Genomic DNA, 12930 nt, shown 5'->3' with positions numbered 1-12930 from the left:
GCTTCAAAATCTTGCTTTTAGTGCCTCTTTCCCCTTTTATCTCCATCCTTGTGGGTTTATGCCTTTATGACAACACCTCACTGTTGTTTTAGTGGGATTGTGAGGCGCATAAGCAGGTGCCTGTGCGTAATCCGCTATCTTTACTTGAGAGGTCTTCTATGGGATCCTTGGAAATAACTTCTGTTTTTGAAGTTCCTATTCATTTTTAAATTCTTTAAGTATTTTTTAAGTACAGATGTTGTTGGGGTTTTTTCCATAGTCAAACATAATTAATTTTGTGTGTATGATTTCTTTCATTATTTCCAAATTTTAGAAGTCTTTCTTTTCCCCAGACCAGATTAGGTAAATATTTACTTAGATTTGTCCAAAGTAAAACTTCCAAGTAGCCATGTGTGTTTTTGGCACCAGCCCCCAATCTTCTATTGGTGATGATGTCATAGCCCTCCGTCAGCAGTGTCCCCAGAGCCCTTCAGAGTCCCCACGATGGCATCTGTTCACTAACGTTCTCAGCCAAGGCCTTTTCTTTCCTTCCCTGGTAGCTCCGTATACCTCATGCCTCTCCTGATCCTTCCATCACACCAAAATTTACCTGTCCTTATCAGGGTCTTATTTCACTATCCTCTGCTCTTTCTTAGCTAACAAAAGGTACCAAGAACTATTTCAGAGGAACTTTACAATCCTTATTGATTTAATCTTTACAACAACCTGGTGTGATAGATACAATTAGTCCCATTTCATAGATGAATACATTAAGGCTGAGAAGGTTTAAGCTGCTCTTGTTCAAGATCACAAGGGTAGTAAGTCAAAGAAGGTCTACAGCAGAACAGCGTTGAACCACTGCAGACAGTCTCCCTAATATGAGCAAATATTTACTGCGCTCACTCACACAGTAAGACATTAAAACATTTTAATGACTATTTTTCAAGACAATACTTTGACCTAAATAGTGAGCCTAATAGTGAAAATTCAAATACAACACAAGATTTAGGCAGCAGGGCCTCTCACTGCCACGTCGGGTTACCTTCTTCCATCCACCCACACAGAATGCAGCGTCCATTTGGCATTTTAACACTGCAGTTAGAGACAATAAAAATAAAGCCATCTATGACCATGGAAAGCTCTGTGGAAGCTACGTTATAAACTACAGCACACAGACGGGAAAGACTAGTTTCTAAGCAGTATATTTAGACATGCTGGCATGCTATTAGACACATACTTGAGCCCATTCTCTATTTCATCCCCATGTTTTCCAATTCAAAGAAGGATTTTTATTCTTCATGGAAGTAAAGGATATCAAAACCGCAAGTCATCTTCTCTAGATTATTTCCATCTAAGGTTATGTAAACCCACGGTATTTATGATTCAATACACATTTTTTTTTATCCTTACTGGGCTAAGTTGGATTCCAAGAAAGAAGAGCAGAGGACTCCAGATCTTCTCTAGAGACTCAGTGTTATCTCTCCTCTAACCCAGAACACTCAGCTCTTCACCTCAGACACCAGGTTGACCAGAGCCTCTACTTTCTGTCTCTCACACACATTTATGAAAGAACTGCTATGTGCATTCTGTGTGACAGCAAAATGAATAAGACAACGACCCTCTCTTCAAAGAGCTCATGGTCTAGAGAAGAGAGACAGAAAACTATAACATACAATAAAAATGTAGGAAAAAATACATTTTAAAAATTCATTCCTGTAGGGAGAAGAATATGAATTTTCTCTTTTATACTCCCAGACGAAGAATGGAGGTTTCAGAGTCCTTGGTCACTTTCTTCCATGCCCCTCCACCACCCTCCCAACCTCAGAGGGAAAAATAAACCCAACCAAACTTGAATCTTCTTATACCTCTGCCTTCTTCTCTCGTAAATGGCATTCAGGCAGTTTTTCGGGTCCCAAACTTCTCTATAATGTATGTCTGTCCCCTCCTCTCTGTCCCAAATCCAAGCTATCAGCAGGTACTGCACGTTCTAACTCCAAAATGTATTCAGCAGCCAACCAGTCCCCCTATGGCTACTGCATGGATCTTAGCACCCTCATCTCTCACTTGGACGGCTGTAAATCTTCCCCAATAGACTCTTTCACTTCTTCCATCCTTGCTCCATGACAACCTATTCTTCACAGAGCAGTCAGAGAGCACTCTTAAAAGTGCACACCAGTGTCTGTTTCGGCCATAATGGAGGAAGAGGGTCGGATCTACCTTCCCCCATGACTGGAAAGCTGGACAAAATATATCGGACAACTATTTTCAGGCATTAGACAACTGACAGCATTGGACTATTATCCCTGAGCAAAAGAAACAATACAGCTAGAATTTGTGGTGCACCATTTTTTCTTTTTTTGAAGACTTTACTTCCCACATCAAATTACCTCGGTTCCTAGGTCACAAATCAACTGACTGTTTAAATGTGGGTCTCAATTTTCAATTTCAATTCCTTGAATCTGCTTGTCAATCACTACCTCCTTCTCATACTGTCTTAATTTCTATCTCTCTAAATGAAGTCCTGTGATAAGATAGTGTATGTCTTCCAGCTTTGTTCATTTTCAAGCTTGTTTTGGCTATTCTAGGTCTTTTGCATTTCTGTAACACTTTCAGAGTCAGTTTGTCAATTTTGAGAAAAAGTCTTCTAGGATTTTGGTTGGCATTATGTTGCATTTACAGGTCACTTTTGTAAGATTATTAATCTTAATATTGTGTCTTCTAATCCATGATCATGATATTACTCTCCATTTATTTAGCTTTTCTTTAATATCTCTGATCAATGTTTTTTTTTCAGTGTAGAAGTCTTGCACAATTTTTGTAAATTTACTCTGAAATAGTTTATAGTTTTGATGCTATTGTAAATGGTATTTAAAAATTTATTTTCAAGTGATATCACAGTAAACAGAAATATAATTGATTTTTGTTTATTGACTTTATAGTCTATGCTCTTAAATTCACTTATCAGACCTACTAGCTTTCTTGTATTTTGATGTATCTGTATAAGTAATCATATCTGTGAACAAAGACAATTTTACTCCTTCCATTCTATTGTTTAATTCCATTGTGGTCAGGGAACGTACTCTGCAAAATTTCAATATTTTTGAAATCTCATGAGACTTGTGTTGTGGCTTAGCATGTGGTCATATTGGTGAATGTTCCAGTTGCACATCTCTTGCTGAATTCTCTCCTTAAAGCGTCAAGAGTCAGATATCCAATTGCCTGTTGGTATTAAACACATCACCATTTCCCATGCACTTCCAAGTTAACTTTTCAGAATGGAATGAATCATCTTTCCCACTCACCATGCTCTTTTTCTTATAATTTAAAAATATTAATTGATCAACAATCTACTCGGCCCCTAAAGGAAGGTGATATCCTTCACTCTTGGCCTTTCACTTTCTGTATACAATGAAGCCATCAAGTTCAACTATTGATTTTGTCTCCCAATTTATTTATTCCTTCATCTCTTCTCACTACTACCATCATCCACTACAATAACATCTAATTTTAGTCTCAAACTCTCCCCCCTCGTTTATCCCCCAAGAACTGCCACGGCTCTATTTGAATTGAAAGTCTGTGTCTAGGGCGGCTCCCCATTATGTAGTAAGTACAAACTCAACTTGGCCTCCTCTCCTGCCTCCCTTCCACACAGTTCACTGTCCCCTGCTTTAGGCGGGGGCAGTTGAATTTGTCCCACAATAGCAAACTGTCACTTGATATTCCACCTTGACTCACGCTGCTGTCTCATTTGACAACAATGTTTTCTCCCCGCCCTTCACCTGTGCCTTCTCCCCTTTCCTTGCTCAGGAAATAACTACTTCAGGGAGCCACTCCTGAGTCTCTGAGACCAGATTAGGGATCTGAGGTCTCAGAAATTATGCACCTGTCTCCCAGTATTACCATGGCTGCCACAGTGACCTTTCTCATCTGCTCCCTCTCATTAGTCTTTGTGCTGCAGTCCGTATCTTGCAGGTCGGGTAATTAGATGAACATCGTAGTAAGAGCTACAGTACTCCGAATGAACACTAGATGTCACCCTTATCTTTTGTTTGAACAAATGAACAGCCACATTCTGCCGCTAAACTTAAGTTTTCTTAAATTGGCTTTTTCTTTTTCCTGATTAAATCTTGGAGTTAAAACAAAATGAAAAGCAAAACCTCTCATCTTGAAGTGCTTTCTTTAAAAAAGAAGCCAACTTTTTAGACTTACACAGGTTCCACAATGGTTAAAGCTCAAAACAATGACTAGTTTATTTTTTTAAATTTACTGAGCAACGTTACATTAGTTAGCTGAGCATCATTAACCCAACTCGTATTTGCTGACTATCAGAACAAATACATGGATTTCAAAAACATGCAATTAATTGTATTTTTTTTGACAAATCATGGAACTTCAGAAAAAGGCTGAAAAATTGTCTTAAGATTTTTCTAATTTTTCAGTTTTGTTTTATACATCATAATTTTACTTTTTTTTATTGAAGTATAGTTGATTTACAATGTTATATTAGTTTCAGATGTACAACATAGTAATTAGATATTTCTATAGACTATACTTAATTTAAAGTTATTATGAAATATTGGCCATATTCCCTGTGCTGTACATTACATCCTTGTACCTTATTTATTTTATGCCTAGTAATTTGTACCTCTTAATCCTCTTCACCTATCTTGCCCCTCCCCCCACTAGTAAACACTAATTTGTTCTCTGAATCTATGAGTCTGTTTCTATTTTGTTACATTCATTCATTTGTTTTATTTTTTAGAATCCACATATAAATGAAAACATACAGTATTTGTCTTTCTCTGTCTGATTTATTTCATTAAGCTTAGTACCCTCCAGGCTCATCCATGTTATTGTAAATGGCAAATTTTCATTCTTTTTAGTGACCAATATTCTATTTTATATATTTTATATATATATATATATATATAAATATATATATATATATACACACACACACATCTTCTTTATCCAGTCACCTGTTGATGGACTCTTAGGTTGCTTTCCTGTCTTGGCTATTGTACATAATGCTGCTGTGAACATTGGGGTGCATGTATCTTTTCAAATTAGTGTTTTCATTTTCTTCAGATAAATTCTCAGGAGTGGAATTGCTGGAAAGTATGGTAGTTCTATTTTTAATTTTTTGAGGAAACTCCATACTGTTTTCCATACTGGCTACACTAATTTACATTCCCACCAACAGTGAATCAGCATTCCCTTTCCTCCACGTCCTCACCAACATTTGTTATTTATGTTCTTCTTGATGACAGACATTCTGACAGCTGTGAGGTGATACTTCACTGTGGTTTTGATTTCCATTTCCCTGATGATAAGTGATGTTGAGCATTATTTCATGTACCTGTTGGCCATCTGTAGGTCTTCTTTGGAAGAAATGTCTATTCAGGTCTTCTGCCCATTTTTTAATCAGGTTGTTTGGGTTTTTTTTTTTATATTGAGTTGTATGAGTTCTTTATATATTTTGGATATTAATCCCTTATCAGACATAATGTATGCAAATATCTTCTCCCATTCAGTAGGTTGTCTTTTCATTTTGTTGATGGTTTCCCTCAGTCAGCAAAAGATTTTAAGTTTAATTAGGTCCCATTCGTTTATTTTTGGTTTGTTTCCCTTGCCTAAAGAGACATATTTTTAAAAAAGTATTGCTAAGACTTATGTCAAAGAGTGGACTGCTTATGTTTTCTTCTAGGAGTTTTATGGTTTCCAGTCTTACATTTTAGGTCTTTAATCCTTTTTGAGTTTGTTTTTGTATATGGTATAAGAAAATGCTCTACTTTTATTCTTTCACATGTAGATGTCTAATTTTCACTAGTAAAGAGACTGTCGATTCCCCATTGGATATTTTTGCCTCCTTTGTCATATATTAATTGACCATATGTGCATGGGTTGATTTCTATTATCTTTACTATGTTCCATTGACCTATGTGTCTGGTTTTGTGCCAGTATCATACTGTTTTGATGACTGTAGCTTTGTAGTATACTCAAATTTAAGGCATGTGATACCTCCAGCTTTGTTCTTTTTTCTCAAGATTGCTTTGGCTAGTTGGGTTCTTTTGTGGTGCCATATAAATTTTAGGGTTACCTGTTCTAGTTCTGTGAAAAATGTCATGGGTATTTTGATAGGGACTGCATTAAATCTATAGATTGCTCTGGGGAATATGGACATTTTAACAATATGAAAAGTCTTTGAATCCATGAACACAGGATATCTTTCCACTTATCTGAATCATCTTCAATTTTCTTCATTAAAGTCTTACCATTTTCAGAGTATAGATTTTTCACCTCCTTGATTAAGTTTATTCCTAGGTATTTTATTCCTTTTGATGTGATTGTAAATGGGTTTCCTTGCCTTCTCTGTCTGATAGTTCATTATTACTGTATAGAAGAGGAACAGATTTATGTATATTAATCTATCCTGCAACTTTACTGAATTCAGCTAACAGTTTTTTGGTAATTTTTTCTAATCTTCACAAAAGATAAACTCACCTTTTGCAGTAAGAGTGGGTAGTAAGTATTTATGACTTATTATGATTATCTCTAGAACCTTCAATGTATTAAATAATATAAAAGAAGTCTGAAGAATGTGCCAAAATAATACTATACCAAAGAATAAGACTTAGAACACTCTTTCAAAAGCAAAGTCTTGAGAGTGCTTTAATTTTTTAAAGTATTTTAAAAATATTTCTTATTCACAGAAAGACTCACATTATATTAACTTTTATTTTTCTTCTCAGACCTAACAATCTCCCAGTTTACCAGCTCTGTAAAGGGTTCCACTCCTATCTAATTATTCCCACATAAAACTTTGTGGTCATTCTTGATTTTTCCTTTTCTCCCATCTTCTATTTGTAAATCATTAACAAAGTCTATTGATTCTGCCCCCAAAATGTATCTTTGATCCATCTACTATTTATGTCACCTGCCACCATCCTGGTTACTGACCACACAGCCTTCTTACCAGTCTCCCCGCCCAAGCTGCCCAAGCCACTAGGAACCCTCAACTTGGGGGGGGGGGGACAAGACCAACTCTATTCTAAACCATTCTACAGAGACCTGTAGAAAAAACTTAGGTAGGAACTCCTTGCAAATTTGAACTAATCTAAGAAAGTTCACATCCTGTAAAGAACTATGAAACACTTTAGCTGACTAATCCTGGGAACATCACAGTTCATTTCAGTCAGGGCTTCAAGGAAAGAGAATTCAACACTGCTGTCTTTCTATTACAGTGGATGTAACTGACAATGTTCTTTTCTTTGTTGGATTCTAAATGATCTGAACTGCCAAATTGGAGTTATTTATATTAGTGAAAGAACACTGAGTCTTCAAACTATTTCTCTTGTGGCAGTAATGCTTTTTGTTATACTGTGAATGCAGCTTCTGCAGATAATTGAAAATTTCATCTTATTTTAAGCAAACAGTTCAGTCTCTTTGCAACTCATTTTGTTGGAGAATATCTATTTGACAAGCCTCTGGTTCCAAGGTGATTTTTAGTGATTGAGTTAGAAACAGAGTAACATTTTACTCCTTTCCTCAAAGAGGGGTAATTTCTCCCATAAAATTTACGAGGTACAATATAGGGTGGGCTAATCTATTAAATTTTCCTGAAATTGATTATGAGTTTTATTTAGGAGATCAACCTTCAGTCTGAAACTAAACAACATTAGTCTTTTGTTGCCTGATCTAACAGGAAAACTGAGAATCATATTTTGAGGAATTGGAATGACGTGTTCCTGTCATCTTCAATTTTCCTCTGTTGTTTAAGGTCTTCTGATACTGGTTATATTTTGCCATGTGCTTTGATTCAGTATCTTCCTTCATTATGAGTTTAGCACAGAGAAGAAATGTTAAACACACTGTATGATCTAAAAGTAAGATTTAAGCACCACTTCTAATGCATAGAGTCTTTTTTTCCCCAAGTTAAAATTAATTTATTTTCTAATATGTGTGTAATATATATTTATATATAAAGCTTTTATCTTTATTCCAAAAATTTTTTTTTCTAAGATTGGATAAAGGAGATAGGGAAAAACTCTCCAGACTATGGTAGCCTGCATTATAAGTAAATGCCTGCCTTAGACACTTCCTTCTCTTAGTATGTTTTTAATAATATTGATTACATTTGTTGAATATATTCTATGTGTCATTTGTTAAACCGTCACTTTCTGTGTTTTCTCATTTATCTTATTTAGTCTTCACATCAACCCCGCGAGGTAGGTTTTACTGTTTTACGGCTGTGGAGACCGAGGCCAGTGCCGTGAAGTAACTACCTAAAGCCACACAGCCACTCTGTGCCAGCACAGGGGCTCAAACGCGGTTCTTTCTGAACCCAAAGTACGTTTTTTTTTTTAACCACACTGTACTTTCTTTTATGCCTTTCCCCTCCAAATATTCTCAAGTAGATAATCATACGAGTCGCTAACAAGCTTCAAGTGTTTGGGAAATTTTGAATCTTTGGCATTTTCTGTCACTTTCAGTGAGCTGGTCTAAAATATAATAAAACATGCAGTGCTTTCCTGAATCAAGTGGAAAATTTTAGAAAGCACTTACGAGATGTCCTTTAAAATACAGAAAGAAAGAAGACACACAAAGCATTTCTCTAAATTAACATAAGAGATTAGGTATGCTTTTCAGTACCAAAACAAGTCCTTTTCCATGATGTACATTCTGTGCCCACGATAGTTGATACGACAGCTGAAATCTGGTAGAGCATTCAGTTCTTACTATGAGGTTGGGAAGAACTCCTGCCTAAGAGCCTAACAAGCCTCAAGGGAAAGAGCCTCAAGCCTCCAACTGCCAGAGAAAGCTATGGAAGCGTAGGGTGGTGGGTCCGAGGAAGGAGAAGCACCTTAAGGTGGGACAGATGTGAAAGGACAGATGATCACGAGTGAAGTCAGCGGACCTTGTGTGAAGGCCCAGAGAGATGCTGCCCTGAGGTGCTGCCCAAGCCAGTTTATGACTGTAGCCGTTACCTTTTTGAAAAGAGTATAAGCATAAATGTAACGAGCAATAGTTAATTCATTATTTTCTTTGCAGAACATGACTCAGTTTCTGTTATACTCTAGGAGGTTTGCTTTATTTATTTAAGAAATGTTGGATATTAGATGAAAGTTTTACTGGAGACTGAAATATTATCTATTTAAACTGTGGCCAGAATTATAGACACAAATAATTTTTCACCCCCAGGAGAAGTATTAAAATTAAATTTAGATTTGATCACCAAATATTTTATTCCTCATTTATTAGCTGTGATACTTAGTTGTAACCAAAAAAAAAACCAAACAAACAAAACCCACCACATACACACACACAACAACAACAAACCCAGCCTGGAAACTAGGTACTACACAAATTAAAGGGAAATTAATTTTGTCCTGACTATAAGACAACTTAAATTTAGAATTTTAAATTATGCATTCTAAAGGCAAGATCTAAAGGACTTCTAGTAACTATTCAATGTTTCTAACGAGAACAAATTAAAAATACTCCCAAATCCCCTAAGTAAGAAGGGACAAAACCAACCACGGAAACCTATCGGCCTTTAGAAGTTAGAGGATTTTAGAGGGGAAAATGTATAGGCTTAAAAATAATAGATGGAACGTTATTAAAGCTACTGGATGAGGATTTAGGTTTTCCTTCCTCCCCTGACCAAGCACAACGGTGCTATTAAGGGAAGTAACACCTATTTAAAGGATGTTAAGAAAGTAAAATTTTGCTTTGTTTCACACCACTAGCCTAACATTGCAGCATGAGGTTGGGTCAGATGACACCTTTTGTAATTACGGTGGCAGATGCGGGTCTGTATAGAGTCCCAAGAGAATTCCAGGCTCTGGGTTTAAAATCTTGGTTTCTCTTTGATATGGAGGGCTGGAGAATCCTCCCACCCTTCCCCAAACCCTTTTCCAAAATGCAGGTTCAGCAGAAACCCACTAAACTTTTCATTATTCTCTCCTTTAATCAACTTTACTTCTTCCAATTCCATATTTATTTACTTGTAATTTATTTTTTGTTGTATCATATCAGTCTTCTTTACCTGTGTTCTCTTTTAGCCTTCAACTTTCCAATAATTTTAAGCCAATATTTAACTGCTTAGTAGTTATAAAATAGGTTTTGCATTTAAAAGGGGACGTCATTTTTCATGCATATTACCTGTAAAAATCATGTGACGCCTATGCCTACTGAATTTTGTATGTTTCAATCACTAACCACTGTTAAACCTTATTTAGACAGCATTTAGCTATGTGTTAAAAGCTAACTTACTTTTTTCCCCTTATGTCTTTGTATATTACTTTCCCCATGTGGATGGTCTGTTTTAATGTTAAGGTAGATGGATTAAAATTTTTTCTTATCACTGTTTTATATGAAAACAGCGTCAACACATATTTAAATAATGTTCCCAAATGGCAGCCAGTAGGAGCTCTGAACATGGAGAGAAGATACGCCACAGTAATACTTTAGAAAGAAATAAAAACCCACAAGGGAAACAAATCTAAGTACTTAACGCTACCTGAAGGGGCTTTGATTTTGGAGACTAAGTATACACTCATTTGATTTGAATTTGAAAATGAATCACACTTTGAGCCTGACCCCAGCCTCACAGCCTGTTCTGCCTCATTTTGCACAGAACTCAAGTATCATGGAAGCAACAGCAGCATAAAATCCGAGACTAACATGACGACTGACCATTTTCAGGGTTCCTTATGCTGCTAGGACGTTTCATTCAGACACACGAATCCCTGAGGGAAATGGGTATTTACCATGATGTCCGCTTTTCTAGACACTGCAGTTTGTTGATTAAATTCTGACACTTACAGAGTCATTTCATGATTCCTGAGGGGACATATGTGCTCACTAGTGTGTCCTAGAGTCATTCTTCCACTCATTCCACAAGTGTGTCTGGGCATACAGGCACACAGCACACAGATGTGAACAAGACACCACAATCTCTGATTTTACAAAAGAACGTGTGGCTGACCCTGCCCCACTGGGAGGGATTCTGGTCCTTCTTTGCCAGAGAATCTGGGCAGAACCATCTCGATTTATGCTGGCAACTGTACTGTCAAGATTTTGAACCCTCTGAACCCGTTCAGTTTGTTTCTAATCCTGCTTCCACGAAACAAAGTCATTCTGATGTTCCATCCTTTCCTTCAAGGAACTCACCTTAGAATTAATAAAAATAGTAAAAATGGCTGATAATTAATTAGCTGTATATTCCAGGTATTGTGCTAAATATCTCACATGCTCTTTCTCATTTAATCTTTAGAAGAATCTTTAGAGGTATATACTGTTACTATTATTCCCTGTTTTACAAAAATGGAAACTGAGGCTTAGAAAGAATGTAAACCTTTCCCAAGGCTATGCCTAGTAAGTAGTGGAAAATTGAATTTGGATCTGTCTCACTTCAATGTTCCAATTTTTCTCCTTTTTTTTTCTTTTTCCCTATTTCCCACTACCCTCTCTAGTTTAATTTAGAATTAGCACTGATGCTTTTTTCTGACATGTGGATCATTAACAGAACTGTTTGGTCTGGGATTTTTTTTGATATCACTTTCATTTCTAGCCCTGTCCCAGGCCAAACTAACCAAATTTGTTGATTGGTTTTAATAAACACCCTATGTTGTTTATCCACTTAATTAATGTGTGGCAAGTGTGTTGTGCTGCCTTTTGGTCTCCACCCAGCATATCATCTGACTTCTATCTTTAAGCTTTTGATGAAATACAATTTGATGCTTTTTTCCCTATATTTTTCTCTTGAAGTAAATGACAAACTCATCCAAACTGAACTTTTGGTTCTGGGTTCTCTCTAGTTAATAAGGCAATTCTCAACACATCGACATCTGAACTGGTAATGACTTACTTGTACAACTGCATCCATTTTATCATTCCAGGCTGCAAGGTTCTCCCCCACCATCCATGGCCTGACTTTTCCCATGGTGACAGCCCCCAAAGCTGCTGTTCAGCTTGAGTCTAATTTCCTGAGGAGGGCTTGGGGACAGGGATTCTGACAACACCTGAAGAGAACAGAAGTAAGAGTGCTTCTGTTATGGTGAGTAAACATTAAAGCTAAATTATTGTTACTTTTTTATAACTAGGTCATTATGACTTTATCACTAAATTTGTTTTCTATTTCGAATTCTCCAAAATGTGAATGTCTTTATTCTTGAAGGTCATCAGGCTCTAACAGCACAGGAAACAAGAACAAAATGCTCGATTTCATTAAGATGCTTTTGAGCACATTAATTAGCCCTTCCCAAATCCACCTGAATCAAAGCCTAAGAGGCATTCATTCAGCGATACTATTTTACCATGAGCTAAGCTTGCCATGGCTTCCAGTGTTTACATAAGGAGAACAAAAAATGACTCTTCACTCTCCTAGATGCCACATTTTGCCCACCTACATCTCTACCATAGTACATTATTACAATTTAACAGCTCAAGAAAGTTAATCTTACTTGAAAGGGATTTTATAATGTTTTAAATGACGTGGGAGATGGGATGTGTCTGCAGACATTGGCTCTTTTTGCCTGCCCAGAATCGCTTCCACTTCTTTGGGTAACGATGTCCCGATTTTCCTTTGAAACAGTATCCCTGAACCTTCCTTGGTGGGTGTGGTCTGCATCAACGTGAGACCACGGATCCACCCATCTTCCCAGTTCAAGGCTTGATCATGTGACCCAGACCTAGTTAATTGGAGTTGCTACGATTGGTTCAGGAGTGAGGATGTGACTTTCCCAGGCCAGTGAGAGTCACCCTTGGGTCTTTTCTCAAACAATGGAGAAAAATAATGCATCCTGGGAGTTTACTTAGCAGTTCAGATGTAACTTTCGAGTTGCTGCTGGTCACCTTGCTGATACTGCTTGAGCTCATTCTCTCAGAGGAAGGCAGGGTCAAGAGATGGAGACTGACTTATGATGATGTTGTTTAAGCAGCTAAGTT

This window comes from Vicugna pacos, chromosome 24 (assembly GCF_048564905.1).
Source record: "Vicugna pacos chromosome 24, VicPac4, whole genome shotgun sequence".
NCBI classification, from domain to species: domain Eukaryota; kingdom Metazoa; phylum Chordata; class Mammalia; order Artiodactyla; family Camelidae; genus Vicugna; species Vicugna pacos.
Note: the sequence above shows the minus strand (reverse complement) of the source record.